At 41.4% G+C, this 11047-nt stretch overlaps 1 pseudogene; it reads right to left on the reverse strand.

Moving 5' to 3' along the window:
- Window positions 1-7837: 7837 nt before the first annotated feature.
- Window positions 7838-10701, reverse strand: LOC101444164 (deubiquitinase OTUD6B-like; annotated as a pseudogene).
- Window positions 10702-11047: the final 346 nt, after the last annotated feature.

Genomic DNA, 11047 nt, shown 5'->3' on the forward strand with positions numbered 1-11047 from the left:
GCCTGCAAGGAGTGCTGTGTCATGCAGGGTTGTCCCCTGTGTAGGGGAAACCCACCTGCAAGGAGTGCACCCTGTAAGGAGAGCCACCCAGCGTGAAAAAAGTGCAGCCTGCCCAGGAATTGCACTGCACACATGGAGAGCTGACACGGCAAGATGACGCAACAAAACAAGATACAGATTCCGGGTGCCACTGACACAAGCAGACACAGAAGAACACGCAGTGAATGGACACAGAGGGCAGACAACTGGGGGGTGGGGGATGGGGAAGGGGAAAGAAATTATTTAAAAATAAATAAATCTTTTTAAAAAAAAACAATTATTTATGGATAGAAACTTGAATTGGAATGCTTTTGGGCTTGCTTGCTCTAGTTTACCACAGTCTTTACCAGCTTCCCATATTTGTTACCTGCTTGCTTGTGAGACTAATACCCTGTTTTAAATATTAAAACCTGTATTTACTTAGAAAAATCAGTTGCATTCTTGGAGCAAAAATTCAAATGTTCAAAAATCAAAGTGAACTTGAGGCTAAATCTTACCAGTTATATTTCTAATCTGGGAAAAAATAGGTCAAATCAAAAAGGTCTCATTTCAGACATAAATTATCAGACGTATATGGGTATAATGTTCTTTAAAAGAATATTGTTATGAGTAACCTGAAATCTGAGCTGGATAAATCATTCACACATGAAATTAGTGTATATCATATGGGTCTTGACCCCAGAAGAGTGGATTTCAAATTAACCCATACATGTAATGTAAAAATTTTCAAATATTTGAGTTAAAAGAAAAGTGATATTAAAAAGGCTAACACAATAACAAGTAACTAGGTTTTCTCCTGATCTGAGAGAATGAAGCAAAAAGGGAGACAGCCTATAAGAGAAGTTTGAAGTAAATGTGACCTTAGACCCTTTTACACTGCTACTTCCTCAACTTGTACAAGGAGACAGTAAGAAAGGTCACAAACTTTTTCATAGTAGAAAAGGCTGCAAGGAAAGCAAACTACCTGAGTGGTGATGAGGAAAACATAACAAAGAATATAAAAATTTGTAGTTAAGAAGATTTTGATGTTGGAGTTTTGATTTGGAGTTTGATGCTGGAGTCTTGAGCTGGAGTTCCAGAAGTGAGCACACAGAGGAAAGAGAAGCAAGCCCCAGGAAGAGAGGACCTGAACCAGGAGAAGAACACAGAGGAATAGAGATGTCTTCTTAGACACAGCAGAAGCCCTGGGGAGAGAGACAGATCTGTTCACCTGATAGTCTACAGCTGACCTTGTGGAGAGAGTCTCATAGTCTACAGCTGACCTTTTAGAGAAAACAGAGGACTTGAGCCCAGAGATAAGCAAGACCTGGGAAGAGAGGAACCTAGGAAGCCTGAACCCTGGCAGATGTCAGCACCCATCTTGCTCCAACACGTGGAAACAGACTTTTTGAGGGAAGTAACTTATGCTTTATGGCCTGATATCTTTAAGTTCCTATCCCAAATAAATACTCTATAAAAGGCAATAAACTTCTGGTATTTTGCATCAGCATCCCTTTGGCTGACTAATACAGTATTTGGTACCAAGGAGTAGGGAAGTGCTTTTGCAATTATCAAAATGCTGGAATGGTTTTATGAATGGGTAAGGGGTATTTTTTGGAGAAATTGTGAGATGCTTGATAGAAAAGGCTGAGATAGCAGAGACTGCTGGTAGGGATATGGATGCTAAAGAAACTTTTTTATGATGCCTTAGAAGTAAATAATGAAACTAATTTTTGGAAACTGGAGGAAAGGCGATCCATGTTTTAAAGTTGCAGAGAACTTAGCAAGATTAATTCCTGGTGTTTTATGGAAGGAATAATTTGAAAATGGCAAGCCTGGGCATTTAGCTGAAGAAATTTCCAAAGGAAACCCAGAGAATGTGGCTTGGCTTCTTCTTGCAGCTTATATTAAAATGCTAGATGAAAGAGAGAGATGCTGGGGACTGAACTGTTGGGCACAAAGAAAACAGAAAATGATTCCAGAAGTTCCAAGCCTTTGGAAATCAAGCTCCCAGATGATATTGCCCCATTTGAGGACTTAACTAAGCTTGGAACTTGTAAGTCAAGATTGAAATGCAGTTATCCAGGAAAGACTTGTGGAAAGTCTTACTGTCTGATGGCTTGGGCACCTGCTTCTTGCGTGCTAAACCAACAAGGTTTTTGACAGAACTGTATGAACAAAACCACTGTCAGCCTGGAAGAAAAAGGCCATGGAAAGGAGAGATTGAAGGAGAAACAGCTTTAAGAGGAAAATCATGGATGCTGAGATCTAGAATTAGGACATCACCTTGGGCCAAAGAGAAACCCCACCCAAGTGTACAGAGAGGGTGAGTTTGCCCCAGCAGTTGAAGAAAGTAGATATTCCCACCTAGTGTTCAGGAAGAGTTTTGCCGCCCCAAGGTACAGAGAGGGTGGAGCACATTCCTCAAGGATTAGTGCAGTTAAGTTCAGAACCTCATAGGTCTGAGAGGGGTGAACCTGTCCCCCATGGATTAGGGAAGGCCAGCTGGTCAACTTGTTGCTCTGAGGGTTGAGCCTATATGCCAAAGGTTAGGGAGGATGTTGCCTTCACATCACTGTACTTGGGGGGCTAAGACTCTAACCCAAAGATTGGGTAAAGTGTGGCAATCACCCCAATACTCTTGGAGTGTGAAGTCTGGAGCTTGGTCCACACCCAGATGCTTGATGAGGGTCAAACTAAGAAAAATGGCCATTGGGCAAGCATGTGGAAAGGATGGGTTCTCTTAAGGCACGAAGGAGAAGAAACCATTTTCTTAAGAGTGACTCACAGGGAAGCAGATTTAGCTCAACTGATAGAATGTCTGCTTACCACTTGGGAGGTCCAGGGTTCAAACCCAGGGCCTCCTGACCTGTGTGGTGAGCTGGCCCATGCACAGTGCTGATGTGTGCAAGGAGTGCCGTGCCATGCAGGGGTGTCCCCCATGTAGGGGAGCCCCATGCGCAAGGAGTGCACTCCATAAGGAGAGCTGCCCTGCACAAAAAAAGTACAGTCTGCCCAGAAGTGGCACCACACACATGGAGAGCTGATGCAGCCAGATGACTCAACAAAAAGAGACACAGATTCCTGGTGCCACCGACAAGAATCCAAATGGACACAGAAGAACACACACAACAAATGGACACAGAGAGCAGACGATGGGGGGAGGTGAGGGGAGAGAAATAAATTTATAAATAAATGAATCTTAAAAAAAAATAGAATGACTCACAAATTTTGAAATCGAATGGAGGATGCCCTTCAGGTTTACTGAACTCTAGAGGATCTTGACTCATGTTTCCCTCCCAATTTCTCCTTAATGTAATGAAAATGTTTATCCCTTTTTCTGTCCATTTGTGTATTAGAAACAGATAAATTGTTTTGTAATTTCAGATGTCTACATCCAGGCGGGACTTTGCCCCAAGACAAACTGTATTTCTTTAAATTGATTGTAATATGATTAGTACTTGCATTGTTACTGATTTAAGTTTTTTTCTGAATATTGTAATGTCTTTTTGGAATTCAGAGGGTGGAGTGTAGCAGTTTGATATAGTTATGAATTCCAAAAATAGATATTGGATTATGTTTGTAAACTGTTCTGTACTGGGTGTGAATAAATTGTGATCAGGGCTTTCATTGGGCCACATCAGTAAGGTGTTGAGTCCCTGCCCCTTGGTGGGTGGGGACTCACAGATAAAAGACATGGCAAAAGACAGAGTTGGAGGATTTTGATGTTGGAGTTTTGATTTGGAGTTTGATGCTGGAGTCCTGAGCTGGAGGCCCAGGAAGTGAGCACACAGAGGAAAGAGAAGCAAGCCCCAGGAAGAGAGGACCTGAGCCAGGAGAAGAACACAGAGGAATAGAGATGCCTTCTTAGACACAGCAGCAACCCTGGGGAGAGAGACAGAGCTGTTTGCCTGATAGTCTATAGCTACCTTGTGGAGAGAGGTAAAGCCTAGAGAGCCTCATAGTCTACAACTAACCTTGTGGAGAAATCAGGACCTGAACCCAGAAAGCCTGAACCCTGGCAAGCATCTTGCTCCAACATGTGGAAATAGACTTTGATGAGGGAAGTAACTTATGCTTTATGACCTGGTGTCTGTAAGCTGCTACCCCTAATAAATAACCTTTATGAAAGGCAAAAAAAAAAAAAATTGTAGTTGAGAAGATAATCAAGAGATGATGGTACTAAGTTCATTGAGAAGTTTAAGAAATGGCAAGGAATAACTAATGAATTAGAATGACAAAGTAATCTGTTGGATCTTTTTTTTTCTTTGTCTTTTTATTAAATGTTACATTAAAAAAATATGAGGTCCCCATATAACCCCCTCTCCCCTCACCTTACTCCTCCCATAACAACAACCTCCTCCAACATCATGGGATATTCATTGCACTTGGTGAATACATCTCTGAGCACTGCTGCACCACACAGTCAATGGTCCACATTTTAGTTTACACTCTCCCCCAGTCCACCCAGTGGGCCATGGGAGGACATACAATGTCCAGTAACTGTCCCTGCAGTACCACCTAGAACAACTCCAAGCCCTGAAAATGCCCCCACATCACAACTCTTCTTCCCACTCCCCTCTCAGCTACCATGACCACTTTTTCCATCTCAATGCTACATTTACTTCCATTACTAATCACGTTAGTTCCAGAATAGAGTATCAGTAAGTTCACTCTAATCCATACTCTATTCCTCCATTCTGTGGACCTTGGGATGGTTATGTCCGCTACACCTCTGTATCGAGAGGGTGCTTAGATTCCACTTGGATAATGGATGCAATACTCCTGTTTGCAGTTGTAGGCACTCTTGGCTCCCTGGTGTGGTGGTTGACCTTCTTCACCTCCCTCTTAGCTGGCTGGGGTAAATCCAATAAACCAGAGGGTAGGAGTTGCTCAGGGCCTGGCTTTCACATGGACAGTCCAGAGATACAGGTCCCCTGAGTATACACTAAACCCCAGTGCCAACTGGTAAAAGTGACAGGAGAGGCTTGTGAACAAGATCACATCAGAGTCCAACTCCATCACACTCAGGAACACAAACTCCAAAGTAGGGCCAACTGACATGGCACTGAAGTCCATCTGCCATGACCATAGAACCTGGGGGTCTCTGTAGCCCTCACAAGAACCAATACCTGGGGTTGTATCTACTTTAGCTGTCTCTGGGACTCTGCTGAGGTGTGCATAAGGGTGACCCCTCTGATGACCTCCTGGCTCTTTTTTGGAGACTCATAGCCGTATAAACTCATTTGTCCTTTCCATTTCCCCCTTTTATTCAAGGTTAAAAGCATTTTTAACTCCTGATATTACATGTAGGCTGAGATATTCTGCTGGTCTGAGTTGACCCTTTTATTCAAGGTCATTCTCCAGCCACATCGTCAACTGGTACTTGGTAGTAATCCCTCAGTGCCAGGGAGACTCATCCCCGGGAGTCATGTCCCACGCTGGGGGGAAGGTAATGCATTTACATGCTGAGTTTGGCTTCGAGACTGGCCACATTTGAGCAACATGGAGGCTCCCCGGAGGTAACTCTTAGGCACCGTGCAGCTCTAGGCCTAGTTCTTATTTCAGGCACACAGGCTCACAAGCATAGTCATTAGCATCAAGGGCTCATGTTGGACCATCCTTCCTTATTGGTCTTAGCCGTTGCACTCGGGGGGGTTGTTGCTGTTCCATTAGGGAATGCGACAGAGCTCCCCCTGCCAGGAACTCAGCACTCCCCAAGCCGTCGTTCCCAACTGTAACCACTATGAAAATATCCAAACATTTTTTTTCCTCTATTTATTTTTTTTTAATGTTACATTAAAAAAATATGAGGTCCCCATATACCCCCCACCATCCAAACATTTTTATGCACACCACACATATGCCCTGGAGAATTCCCTCCCAACCATGTGCCCCCCCCACCAATAACACCCCATACCAGTATTCCTCCCCTGCTAACGTTGAACACCTCTGTAGTCCAAAATCTCCCTGAAAATGAAGCCCAAAATATTGCCAGGTTCCATTAATAGTAAAATGGAATATAGTGATGGGTTTAAAGGTTGGATATAGAATACATACTAATTTAGAAAAATTAAAGTAAAAATAAATTGGGGTATCAAAAATTAAAAAATGAAAAAGCTTTGTTTTTGATGTTTTACCTTCCATCACTGCAATGTGTTGCCCTGTATGCACATTGGCAAGCAACTTCTTCCATCTCTTCCTCAGTGTCTATGTCCTTTCTTTTTCTTTTTTTTTCCTAATTATTAAGCTTGTCTTCATGAAAGTTTTAGACCACACTAAGTCATAATATACAATATACAGTACTCACACATATTCAACATCAGACACTTTGTCCCTCCCCCAGCAATAATTTTTTTACATGTTCATACTATATTTACTGTAACTGATGTACAGACATTGAGACAATAGCTTTCAAACAAGGTTACACTTGGGTTTACATTGTGGTTTATATTTTAGACTATACAATTTTCTAAATTTTTAGTTATCTTATGTTTTACATTATGATTTACATTTTAGCCTATAGGCCCCTATACATTTTTGGTGTAATTTAACATGTCCTCTATCCCTCCTTGCATAATCTTGTGGAACACTTCCATTGCTCCACAGTTACACTGCTACCACCTATTCAATACCTCTTTCCCCACCCCTCGGGGCCCACAGTGACAATCACTCTTCATTGCTTGAAGGGCCATGTTCAGAGATACTTGCAAGAATGTTGAGGGCTTGGCATGCTCGACTGCCCTAATGCATTGGAGCCACTATTTCTCTCAAGAGATACAATTCCCTCTATTTGAGAACATCAGTCCTCCCCAGGATGTGGGTATACCTTCACTCTCATTGTATGGGTCTCCATCCAATGATATAATCCACTATGACAAAATGAGCACTCACACACTCCCTAGAAGTCTGTCCTGTGTCAGATCCTCCCCTTTAAGCGTCTTAAACAGGTAGCCTTCCTTATTATATATATATATATATTTTTTTTTTTAAAGTTTTCTCAACATTATACTCTCAATCACATACCTGACAATCTCCTATGTTCATATGTTCCCCCACCCTCCCCCCAATTTCTTGGGCCATATTACCCATCCTCCCATCCTAGCCCCCCTCAAGCCCACAAAGCCCCACCCAAAGGTATCCCTATCCCCCCATTTTATCCCTACCTGTTGTGTTGGATCTTTTTAAGATACAATCAAAAGGCTGGTCACTAATTCTTTAGAGGTTTAAATCTGATAGGGAACACTGTCTACCTTTGAATTGCCTCCTTGCTTTAAACTTAACTATTTCCCATCTGAATAAATATTTTTAAATTCTTAATTATGAAAGCAAGTTTCTTAGGTGTACTTTGATGGGGTTAAATAAAAAGCTTCTGGCATTAATCCCACAAAACCAAGGTTATTGCATTCAAGTTCATTTTATAAGCATTAATTAAATTTGCTGTCACCATCACCACATTATTGCAATGAACAAAGAGATTGAGACAATTCATTTCTTCAGAAATATTACACTGAAATGGTTACTTAAAGCTTTTAGTAGCAAGAAGAAAAATTAAACTTTATTCTTAAACAAAACAGAATGTCCAGGGTCCTATATTAATAAAAATATCAGTGAATCAGGTACCACCATCTTGGTCTATGAATGACGTCCTTCAGTGGAGTTACAAGTTTTTAAATATACCACAAAGGGACACTGGATTTAAAGTTTATATGACACATTTCTCAAAAACCTATTAGTAGCTCTGCCATAAACTGATTTAAGGTAGCTGTGTTCCTCAGTAATGTTTGAAGCAATCCAGCACTTGGTGGGAATACTCAGATCACACACTGCACTGAAATATATTGTACAATGTTCGGTAAACTAGCAACAATTTCCAGTAGCTGTGTTCATCCCACCGTGTAACAGAACTGTAATGTTCTCCTATACCATATGGATGTCTCATATATACAATATTAGTGGTTTTTTATTTTGGATATTCTTTACCAACTATAATAGGAAGAGAATCTGCCTTTATTACTTTCTATTGGTGTATGGAAAAATTGAGACAGTGTTCATAGCCCAAGCTGACTTCCTCATAGAGCTATGTTTATACACATCTTCTGAAGTATACATAGCTCCTGTATTAAGGTTTGTTAAAAAATGGCAAATCTTCCATGTAGTTTTGCATGTATTTGTATATTTATTTATAATTTATATTTTTTATATTTATTTAGAATTATAATTTATTTATAATATACAATATTATATATTATATATTATATATAATATATAATAATATATTTTTTAAAAGATACATAGATCACACAAAACATTACATTAAAAAATATAGGAGATTCCCACATGCCCCACTCCCCACAACCCCACTTTTCTCACATCAACAACTTCTTTCATTAGTGTGGTACATTCATTGCATTTAATGAATACTTTTTGGAGCATTGCTACACGGCATGGATTGTAGTTTATGTTGTAGTTTACACTTCTCCCAGTTCATTCAGTGGGTTATGGCAGGACATATAATGTCCAGCATCTGTCCCTATGGTATCATTCAGGACAACTCCAAGTCTCGAAAATGCCCCAATATCACACCTCTTTTTCCCACTTCCCATCTTTAGCAACTCCAGCGGCCACTCTCTTCATATCAGTGATAATAATTTCTTCCATTGCTAGAATCACAATAATTCTATAAGTAAGTCCACTCTAATCCTTATTTTATTCCCCAAACCTGAGGACCCTGGGATGGTGATGCCCACTCCACCTCTCAATTGAGAGGGGACTTAGATCTCACATGGCTGATGGATGGAATTCTCCTGCTTGCAGCTGCAGACTCTCGTTTCCTTGGTGCAATAGTTGGCCATCCTCACCTCTCTGTCAGCTGACCTGGATAATCCAACGAATTGGAGAGTAGGAGTTGCAACTTCACTGTGATTCAGGGTCCAACTGGCACATCGACAGCCCAGACATTCAAGTCTTCTGGACATACACCAACCCCAGTGCCAACCACAGATTCAATAAAAGGGACAGAAGAAGCATTTGTAGAGAAGTCACATCTGAGTCCAACTCCATCACACTCAGGAGCACACTGGCAAGGCACTAAACTCCAGAGCCAACTGTCATGCCCATAGGACCTGGGTGTGTCTGGAGCCCTCAGGAGGACCACTACCTGGGGCTGTATCTACTTTGGCTGTCTATGAGATCCTGCTGAGATGTGCATAAGCGCAACCCCTCCGGTGACCTCCCAACTTCTTTTGAAGTCTTTTAGTCATAAAAACTCATTTGTCTTTACCATTTCCCCCTTTCATTCAAGGTCTTTTTCCAGTTGCATCACCAGCCAGTGCTTGGTAGTAATCCCTCAGCACCAGGGAGTCTCATCCTCAGGAATCATGTCCCACACTGGGGGGAAGGTAATGCATTTAATTGGCTTAAGAGAGTCGCCACATTTGAGCAACATGGAGGCTCCCAGGAGGTAACTCTTAGGCACCCTCAGCTCTAGGCCTAGTTAGGATTTCAAATGCAACAGGCTCATAAGCATAGTCATCAGTATCAAGGACCCATCATTGGACCAGCTTTGCATGTATTTAGCAGTTTGACTTTTTAGGCTCCACAATCAGAGTCCTTCAGCTGATCTTCAATGGCTTTATACATCCAGTGGCCTTCAGATGGAATCTGTTTAATTTCCAACTGCCTAGCTGCCAATATTTGAGCAAGTTTTTGACTTTCTACATATCTGGCTCCAGAGTAGTTCTCAATTTCAGCATCTGCTATCCTTTTTTCCTACAACTTTATTATTATTATTATTTTAAATATGCTTTAGATTACATAAATGTTACACCAAAATATAACAGAGTCCCATATACCCCACCGTCTCCCACTTCCCCACTCTTCTCCATTAACAACATCTTTCATTAGTGGGGTACATTTGGTACAATTGATGAATACATATTGAAGCATTGCTACTACCTGTGGTCTATAGTTTACATCATAGTTTACACTTCGCACCACACGATTTTATAGGTGTTGACAAATTGTCTAAAGGCCTGTATCCATCATTGCACTGTCATGCAGGACAATTCCAATGTCCCCCAAATGCCCCAAGTTACACCTATTTATGCAAATTTTTCGCTATTTCTTTTGTGCTTTTGATATCTGAGGTTGCTGACTCTCAAGAACCAAGTTTGAAATGTTAACAGCAGCAGAATCTATCTTCTTTTCCTTAGAAGTCAGCCTCAATTGCTCCAAATCCTCTTTATTAGGTTTTCTTAACCTTTTTTGTTCCATGGACCCCTTTGCCAGTCAGGTGAAAACCACTCCTTACTAAGTCCACACTACACTGTGTATTATTTAATAAATCTATCACACCCGTACCAACATGTCTCCACAAGAAAAATGTTTTCTTAGAATTTTGATTCAAGCTCACCGACCTCATGTTAAGAACCCCTGCTCTTTATGCTTTTGTTCCATTTCTGCTTCCAAATTAGCAACATCTTTAATGAGTTGCTTCCTCCTCTTTTTGTCATTCTTGGGCGCAGCATTCTTTGTACCCGGACTTCTAGCTTGCAACTCCTTCTCTTTGCGATGCCTTCTCACAGTTGCTCTTATCGAGCTCCTCAAGGCTGCCTCCATGATGACCAGGTAGCCAGGCCCTCGCACTGGAACGGAAACAAACACTTTGACGAGACATTTCATAGAGCACACCCGATTTTGCTCCAAAGAAACCCCCACTCACCAGTTTATTCCTTTCGGTAAATGGCAGCTGTTTGGCATATGCCTCTTTCATAGGCATATTCTGATTCAGTAGATCTGGGTGGACCTGAGATTCTGCATTTCTAATAAGCCCTCAGATGGTGGTGCTGCTGCGGGTCCATGCAACACCCTTTCAATAGCCAAGACATGTGATGTGGATGTGGTGGATTGAGGTATGAACCCCCCAAAGACATGTTCTTAGCATTAATCCATTTCCTGTGGCTGTGAACTTATTTATAAATAGGACCTCTTGAGAATGCTATTATTGGTTAGGGTATGGCCAAATGAT

This window comes from Dasypus novemcinctus, chromosome 1, assembly GCF_030445035.2.
Source record: "Dasypus novemcinctus isolate mDasNov1 chromosome 1, mDasNov1.1.hap2, whole genome shotgun sequence".
In the NCBI taxonomy this organism is placed as follows: domain Eukaryota; kingdom Metazoa; phylum Chordata; class Mammalia; order Cingulata; family Dasypodidae; genus Dasypus; species Dasypus novemcinctus.